Below are 9,662 nucleotides of genomic sequence, written 5' to 3'. Positions count from 1 at the left end.
CTATTTAAAAAAAAAAAAAAAACAAACCTCCCACCAAACAAAACAAGGTTTTTATTAGAAAATGTGTTCAGAACTTTGTGACAGACACTTGTGGTTGGCTGACTCCACAGTTATTCACCAGTCCTTTCTCTCTTTCTTCCCTCTCTCTACAGTAGAGGGTGAAAAAACTAAATACTTGCTCTCAGTCTTTCTTCTAGCTGGAGGTCACCATGTGACATGGTTCAAGCCAGTTATAAGTAAGCACAAGTCTATTGGATCTTCAGTGAACTCTTCTGCCTCTTAACCAAGAAAGAGAAAAGAGGAAAGCTTCTTCATTGACACTTCCCCCTTCCTATTTTGGATTCAGACTTGATGCTGGCTATGGTAATCTTCTTGTGGTCAGGAAACAAAAAGCACAAGGCTAAAAATAACCTCCAAGAATGGCAGAGCAGAATAATGGAAAGAGTAAAGGATCTGTGACAACCCTGGAGCAGCCAGACCAGACACCTCCAGTCTTTCTTTCGTGTACTAATGGAAACTATATTAAAATAGTCAGTGGTATTCCATTTTCCTGTTACATGCAGCCAAAAGCATTTCTAAGTGAGACAACTGCCAACTGTGAATTCTACATGGCCCCTATTATAGCCAAGCTGTGGTTTCCTTATTTCCTCCTGTCTACTGGGCAATGGAGGGGGGAGGGGCTGGTCCAGATTCCCCTATAGGCCTCACTCCCTATCTGTTGTTTCAAATTTCCACTGGTCTTCATGTCAGTAGTGGAGTGACAGAGGTAAAGAGAGGCAAAGGGAAGAGATTTTTCACATGGGTTTCAAAGGAATTGAGGTTAAAAAAAATAATAATAAAGAAGTGAAGACTTCTAGTAAAAACACCTAGGGACTCACATCCATCCCATTTGATACCTAGAGCAAAATTTAAGGCTACCTCATTTCTTTTCCTCACTTTGAAAGAAGAAAGTGACACTCCCAATGCTCTACCCTCAGTACTTTTCTCATTTCCTTAACCTACTCAGTCAACAAGGAATCCAATCTGGTGTTTTGTTTTGTTTTTTTTTCTTGCCCACAGTCCTGAAGCAAGTACTCAGCTCTTTTGACATTTACTGAGAATATACACCACTGATCTGGCGGGAAACAAACAAAGGGAAAATGCTTCCCTTTTAGGGTAAAATGATACGACCTTTATGGAAGACAATGAACCCACATGAATCAAAATCCTTAAACTGTTAGAAATCTAGTTGGGTTTTGGTCTAACTCTTCTCTCACCTCAGCTGATTGGGATGATACATCCCCTGGATTTAAAAAGACCCCAGCTGGACTATTTACAATAGCTAAGACATGGAAGCAACCTAGATGTCCACTGGCAGATGGATGGATAAAGAAGCTGTGGTACATGTGCACAGTGGAATATTACTCAGCCATAAAAAGGAATGAATTTGAGTCAGTTCCAGTGAGGTGGATGAACCTAGAACCTGTTACACAGAGTGAAGTCAGTCGAAAAGAAAAACAAATGTCATATATTAACACATATTACAGAATCTACAAAAATGGCACTGATGAACCTATCTGCGGGGCAGGAATAGAGACACAGATATAGAGAACAGACTTGTGGACACAGCGAGGCAAGGAGAGGATGGGACAAACTGAGGGAATAGCATGGAAACATACACATCACCATATATAAAACAGGTCGCTAATGGGAATTTTCTGTATGACACAGAGAGTTCAACCCAGTGCTCTGAGACAACCTAGAGAGGTGGGATAGAGTGGGGAGGGGGTGAGAGGTTCAAGAGGGTGGGGACATATGTATACTTATGTCTGATTCACATTGTTGTAAGACAGAGACCAATACAACACTATAAAGCAATTATCCTCCAATTTTAAAAAAAAAAATGAAAGTTAAAAAAAAAAAGGTCCCCAGCTGGGAAGGATAACAGCTCTACTCCACAACAGAATACCACCTGACGTCATGTTTTAGCATCATGCTTTTTCTGTCCTCTCACTCAAAATCCTAATATACTGTTGAGACAGATACTTGCCTCGTTCCTTTCACTATTTTCCTTTGGTTTGCCTGGCTGTTTCCCTGCACAGAATTTTAACCTTGACTAGATGGCTGCTAAGGGGCTGCCTGGAGTGACACCCAGTGGTGGAAATGAGACTTGACAGTGGCTCCTTGTTTCCCAAGGTCAGCTAACTCACAAAGCCTTTCCCCTGAATGTTTCTCTCAAAGTTCCCTTCCAGAACTTTTTTCACACTTCCTATAAGCAAAGTTTTTTAGCCCCAAAGGGTATCCATTTGCTATCATCTCAATCATTTTTTTTTTTCCGTTCAAGGATCTTTGTTAACCATTGACCAAGCATCTGCTGTACAGAAGCTCCTAAAGAAAACCTATCAATAGCAAAGGACCAAGATTTTTCTTTTAATAAAATAACAAGGTGGGAGGCGTCTTCTTCATGAAATTCCTGTTGTTCAGTCCCAAAGTCGTGTCAGACTCATGTCTTCTATATTGATATCTTTCAACTCAAACTCGTTGCTACAGAAACTCCTTCGTTTATGAACTTTTGGGTGTGCTGTGCTAAGCTGCTTCAATCGTGTCTGACTCTTTGGACTCTACAGACTGTAGCCCTCCAGGCTCCTCTGTCCATAGGATTCTCCAGGCAAGAATACTGGAGCGGATTACCACGCCCTTCTCCAGGGATCTTCCCAACCCAGGAATCGAATTTGAGTCTCTCGCACTGCAGGCAGATTCTTTACTGTCTGAGCCACAAGGGAAGCCCCATGAACTTTTGCAAACAGGAACAAAACTACATGACAGGGAAGAACAAGCAAGCAGTAACCACTAACAACAGAGAGCACCAACCCGAAATTTCTGAACATCCTTTGGGAACCTAACCTGTTAATTAGCAAAGGAATTAACAGGAGCCCCAGGGAAACAGCAAAAGCAAATTGTAACAAAAATCAAGCAGCCAAAGTTTATATTCCAAAGTCCCAGTAATAGTTTGCAAAGGTCTTTCACAATTCTCTTATTTTCAGATCTCCTTCCAGTGACCTTCACTGAGCTCTCTTATTAATAGATAATAGATTTACATTCAGTTTTCCAAACACTATCTCCGCAGTGCCTCATCACATGCTGCGAAAGTGAACCGTTATTTCTGGCCAGTGAGAGAATCAAGGCCAAAGCAACCAAAAGAAGTCAAATCATTAAGTACTGTCAGAAATGAGGAATAGCATGGTTGTAAATGAGAAATGCCCTTTATTCTCAGACCCTGAGGGGTAAATATCTGTACCTTTATGAAAGGTAGGGGCATTTTAGAAATGAGAGTTACTATTCAAAACCCCTGTATTAGGAATATTCCAAAGTGGAATTGCGAGATCAAGTCTTGCCAGGTCTCTCAGCTGCATCATTGAGCCACTGGCAGGGGGCTGGGGGGGGGGGGGAGCGGCGCTGGTGGCTGGCACAAGCTTGGGACGAGGCTAAATGCTGTCCTTTCTGATTAGAGTTCTTGACATCAATGCAGTAGCCCACTGCAGTCAAGGAATCCTTACTATTCCCAGAACAGTAAGTGTTAATTGGGATTAAAATACCGACCTGAGACAGTACAGCCTATACAGTGTGAATAATGTCAGTTCCCACTGCTCCCACCTGGTTGTTGGAAAGAATGGGGTAATGTATGGACGCTGCCTAGCAATGCACTTCACACACAGTAACTGCTCGCCAGAGTTAGCTTTTATAGAGCTTCCCAGATGGAGCTAGCGGTAAAGAACCCACCTGCCAATGCAGGAGACATAAGAGATATGGGTTCGATCCCTGGGTTGGGAAGATTCCCTGGAGGAGGGCATGGCAACCCATCCTGGTACTGTTGCCTAGAAAATTGGAAAATTCCATGGACAGAGGAACTTGGCGGCCTACAGTCCATAGGGTCAAAAACAGTCAGACATGACTGAAGCGACTTAGCATGTATGCACTGAAAGAAAATCTAGGCTGCTTAAGTCTTTAAAGAAATGGACCTGGAGCAGATGTCAACATTTTCCACTTAAGAACACAAACTGTGTCTCAGTTTGGGGAATCCCCTCTAATTCTGTGGGCTTCCCAGGTGGCTCAGTGGTAAAGAATCCACCCACCAAGCGGGAGACTCAGATGCAGTCCCTGGGTCGGGAAAGATCCCCTGGAGAAGGAAATGGCAACCCACACCAGTATGCTTGCCTGGGAAATCCTAGTGACAGAGGAGTGTGGCAGACTTAAGTCCATGGAGTCGCAAGAGTCAGACACAACTTTGCAATTGAACAACAACAACTCTAATTTTACAGCAGAATGAGAAGGAAAAACCTGCATGTGGTCACCAAACAAAATAATGTTTTCTCTCCAATGTCAGGGAAAGCATCACAGCCAGCAATGTACTACTTTTGACCCCCTCCTGCAAATATGTTCCAAGGAGCAAGCTGTAAGGAGAAGGGTGTGCAAACAGGATGCCCCACTCATCAGTGTCTGCATCAGGGTCTCTTATCAATGAGAACCGAAAGTCACTAGATTCCATTAGCACAGAGCTATCAAGGTATTGATGAGGCTCTGAGAAGACCTGTCCTTTATTGTAAGCTGCCTCGACATGCTTTCCTGATGGGGAAGGGAGCCTGTGGTGTCCTCTGCATGCTTAAGTATTGTTAGAAATACAGGGCGAGGGGGAGGATACAATTAAACCAATTTTATCTTAGCCAAGGACTGCATCACATGTCTGAGATCAATATGACTCACAAGACATATAGGTGGTTGATAGAGAGTAAGTTATCTTTAGTAAATTAAGGTAGGAGGTGATGTGATTGGGGTGGGGAGGAGGCACGCTCTCTTTTGAAAGATTAAGCTGGAAACTTCCGCACATAATTTGACACATCTCCCAAAAAAATGTTTCCTGCAACTGAATCTAAAACATGTTCCATTCCCTAAGGTTCCATTTGCTGTGTAGCCCAGCTAAATAAATGAGAGTTGCCACTTCTAAGTCTAATTTTCAACATTTTTTTCAAACAGAACTATCTTCTAATAAATACTTACAAGCTGTACACGTACAGCTGGTTTCAAACGCCAGTATGTCGGCTATTGCTCTGGCACTGTTTCCCAAAGTACATAAAAGGGGTACCTCATTTTTCAACAGACCTGATCATAAACAGTTAGGAAAATCAGCACTGTATATTAATACTGTATTGTATATTAGTATATATTTATATTAAATAAGGTACAATTATATAATACATAATTATACACATTACATTTTATATAACACATAATTTTTAAGTACAAATTAAAATTATACTTAATTTTAAAAGCTATTTAAAAGGAACTCTGACTTGAATCTTTTAGAAAGCAAAATGTTTTTGTAATTCAATCATCCTCGCAATTATCTTATCCTGTGAATTTGCATTTGTGTTTTCTTAAAGCAGAATGCTTTTATATTAATAGATACAAATGCACATGAATGCATATGTGCATACAAATACACAAAATAATTACATTACTTATGTTTTCTTCAAGGTCCAGTATTTTGAAATATGAGTAACTAGGAGAAAACTCAGAATTCTTATCAAGTATGAGATAGAAAGCTCTGTTGAGATAATCATAAAGTAGACGGTGCTTTCTGAAAGATGTAAGAATGCAAGGGAGTGCAGGGTGTGTGTGAACAAACACACTTGAACAGAAAGAGACTCTGGGATCGGCAGCCATTATGAATGGTATGTGCCTGCGAAAGTGCTAAGTTGCTTCAGTTGTGTCCAACTCTTTGGGACCCCATGAACTGTAGACTGCCAGGCTCTTCTGTCCATGGGATTCTCCAGTCAAGAAAACTGGAGTGGGTTGTCAAGTCCTCCTCCAGAGCGATCTTCCCAACCCAGGGATCAAACGCACATCTCTTATCTCTCCTGCAATGGCAGGTGGATTCTTTACCACCAGCACCACCTAGGATGCCCTCTGCAAAGTATACTGAAATACAAAGAAATCAGAACTCCCAGAGATCTCTTTCTGAGTATTTTAAAAACAATCTTGGGTAACTATAGTTTCTTAATTTTTCATCTTTTTTTTCTCTAATAAAGAAGACATTTAAAGCTATTCCTTAAAAGTAATAATAATAATCTTAGAAATTTAAGGCACAAGCTTTATTCTTGTGATGACTCATATTCTAGATTTTCTAAGATGGTGTTACAAATTGAAAGAGAATATTATATGTGTCTATATAACCTTGGTCTTCGTCATCACCAAGGATACGTGGAATGCATCCTTTCCCAGTTTGTGCCTGATGACACAGTCCCAGGTATGCCCATATATCCCACCCTCCCAGAATGACCTTGGCCCTCTCCTTGGACATCCCACTAAACAAAACATGAACTACCCAGGGACTCCACATTGCCAAGTTACACATGGCCATTTCAGTGCCTTTTTTTGCTTATATACCAGCAAGGAAGCAGAGAAACAAATCAGCCAGAGGTGTCAGTCTTCAGGATGACAAAGATTCTGTGATATTTTTTATATTCAGAGTGCTAGGGATAAGTACAACTCCTAACACATTTACTATGGCTGTTATGCCTACTACCATAAACAGCTTAAAGTATCAGTTCAGTAGAGTTTTCCACAGCAGTCTTTCCCAAGAAGCTGATAAAGGAAGCATTAGGGATTTGGGTAACACTGTAGACTGAATGTTTGTGCATGCCTGCATGCTCAGTCACTTCAGTCGTGTCTGACTCGTTGGGAGCCTATGGACTGTAGCCCACCAGGTTTCTCTATCCATGGGATTCTCAGACAAGAATTCTAGAGTGGATTGCCATGCTCTCCTTCACTGAATGTTTGTGTCGCCTCAGAATTCATATGTTGAAATTCTAAGCTCCAGGGTGATGGTATTTGGAAGTGGGGCCTTTGGGAGGTGATTAGGTCACAAGAGCGGAGCCCTCATGAATGGGACTAGGGCCCTTATAGAAGACACCCCAGAGAGCTTTCTCACCCCTTTTGCCACATGAAGTCTCAGGAGAAGACATCTCTCTGTGAACCAGGAAGCAGGCCCTCCCCAGACACTGTGTATGCCAGCACCTTGGTGGTGGACTTCTTAGCCTCCAAAGTCAGAAATGTGAGCTTCCAGAAATGGAGCCTACAAAGCCTCCGAAGTGAGAAATGTGCATTGATCATAAGCCACCCAGTTGACTGTACTTGGTTATAGCAGCCCCAAGGGACTAAATCTAGTGATAAGTAGAGAAGGGAGAATTCCAACAGCATTTTGCTTGAACCTCTGTGGTGATGACTCGGCACATTTGTTATACGGGAGAAACTAACACAACATTGCAAAGCAACTTTCCTCCAATTAGAAAACAAACAAAAGATAGAATTTACAAGTGAAATTTTAAAAACTTAAACTTAAAAAAAAGAATTGATGTATATGGACATTTTCCTTTTACCACTGAACAAGAAGCACCTTGAGGACAATGACCACATTCTATCTTGGAGCCTTCCCGATGCACAGCTCTGTGAATCCTATCTTATAGGCACCCAACACAAACATTTGTTCAAATGTCCCCTCCTCTGAGAGGTCTTTCCAGACCCTGCCCCAATCTAGTCATGCAACTCCACGTGAGAGGGGATCTTATTTTTGCTGGTCTATCCTCCACACCTCAAGCAGTAACATAGTAGACAATAAATGCTTTTGGATGAACAAATGAAATATCTTATTAAATAATTCTAAGAGAAAATCTGAGAACAATCCTAAAGAAAGGAAGAGAAGCTTTGGGGGAAAAGCTTAAGCAAAGCTAAGACAGAACTAGGTGAGAGGCTATCAGAGTCACATCTGAGAAGAGGTTCATAGTACTCCAGGGGAGATGACTTTGACTGCTTTAATTTAGAGGTGTGTGGCCAGGGTCTAAGCCCTCTTTGTCATTGATATACTTGACTGGCAGGCATGGATCTGCCCTGTCACAATATCTGAGAGGCTAAGTAATGACAGGCGCCACTTGAGTGGAAAATTCTGCACACTGTCGATACAATGGGTGTCAGGAGCACATTTTTACCCCCTGGTAATCAGAGTAATTGTACACAGGGACGGCCCAGGAAAGAAAAGGAAATGAAGGCCTGTCTGTGGGCAACAATGCAACTTCATTTAACCTTAACAGACCAGGTGGCTGATATCATTTCTCCCTGGCACTCGCCGAGATGCTAGTGTCAAAACAGCTTCTCATTTGCAATGTATGACAATTTCCCCACATCTAAAAAGACACTGCCACAAGTCAATAGACTATAAATTGCACTTGGAAATAGGATCATCTTAACTAAAGCCTGCCTGCTTTCCCCAGGAGGCCAATGGCTGCTCCCCCTCCTTTTCATAATTTGTATGTTTAGGTGTTCGGTCAATTTACTCTACACTTGTAATGTCTTATAGTCAAGACCATCAATCAGATTCGGTGTGACAAAAATATCCTGCTACAATATTACAGGTTATTAAAGGGATGATGGGAACGAGCTGCATGCATTTACTGGGCCTTTTTTCTCATTTCAGAAAAGCTGTCATGGGCCTAAACCGGTGATTCATCTTCTCTTCAGTATCAACAGGTAGTTGCTAAGAGTGGACTTTGATGAGCTACTTTCATGCATCTTTAATCTCTCCCAACACCTCCAGCCAAATTTCTTTCTCTTGTAACCTTTTCTCTTTCCCTGAAAACAGGATAAGCTGTTGGAGAGAGAGAGCTATGTGGCAATCTGGCTTAGATCATTTTTACCTGGGTGCTCGGAAGACAGATGATATCCCATGGATTTGCTAAGCTATTCAGGTTTCCATTATTCTCCTACAGTGAAGGCCATACTGCCACTCAAGGGACACTTATTTCAGGTTTAACTGGGAACACGTTCATGCGTGCACATGTTCTGTCTCTCAGTGGTGTCCAATTCTTTCGTGACCCCATGGACTGTAGCCAGCCAGGCTCCATGGGAATTCCCAGGTAAGAATACTGGCATGGGCTGCCATTTCCTTCTCCAGGGAATATTCCCGACCACTGAGATTAAACTCACATCTCTTGCATTGGCAGGTGGATTCTTTACCACTGAGCCACCTGGGAAGCCCCACATGGAAAAACTATTTGTAAGTGAAAATGTCATTTTTAACATGTCTCTCTAACTCAATGTACTTGTTTGTTTGCTGCTCTTTTAGGTAATCAGACAAATATTAAATAGTTATCTGGATATACAGCACTTTACTTTTCTGAGTTTTGAAGCTAAAAAATAGCCACCAAGATATCACTAAAGAAAATACATGGCACAATTACCTCCACAGTTCCTTACTTCCCAGTTAATTTTCTAGCCTTCAACAATCATTTTGATTTTTAACAGAAGACTTTGATATCCTCTCTTGCTACCTTTAATACAAAAATCTTAAATTTCTATTAATAATAAGGCTTTTCACAATTGTTAATACGCTCCCAAGGAGGAAGTTAAGGAATCCTTTCACTGTTGTACAAAAGCTCAAAATGGAATTTTTGGACAAATCCATCAAGTCCAGCTCTAATGGAACTCTGGGTTCACATTACCAAAGTATGTGAAATTTGATGTTACTGACAGACAGATGGCTTTGAAATACTGATCACAAGCAGACAGCACCATGCTTCAAAGGCAAAAAGCATCACAAATGGATTTATAGGGTTTTGTTTGTTTATTGTAAG

This window comes from Ovis canadensis, chromosome 6 (assembly GCF_042477335.2).
Source record: "Ovis canadensis isolate MfBH-ARS-UI-01 breed Bighorn chromosome 6, ARS-UI_OviCan_v2, whole genome shotgun sequence".
Taxonomy (NCBI): Eukaryota; Metazoa; Chordata; class Mammalia; order Artiodactyla; family Bovidae; genus Ovis; species Ovis canadensis.
The sequence above is the reverse complement of the archived record's forward strand: the minus strand, read 5'-3'. Positions refer to the sequence as shown.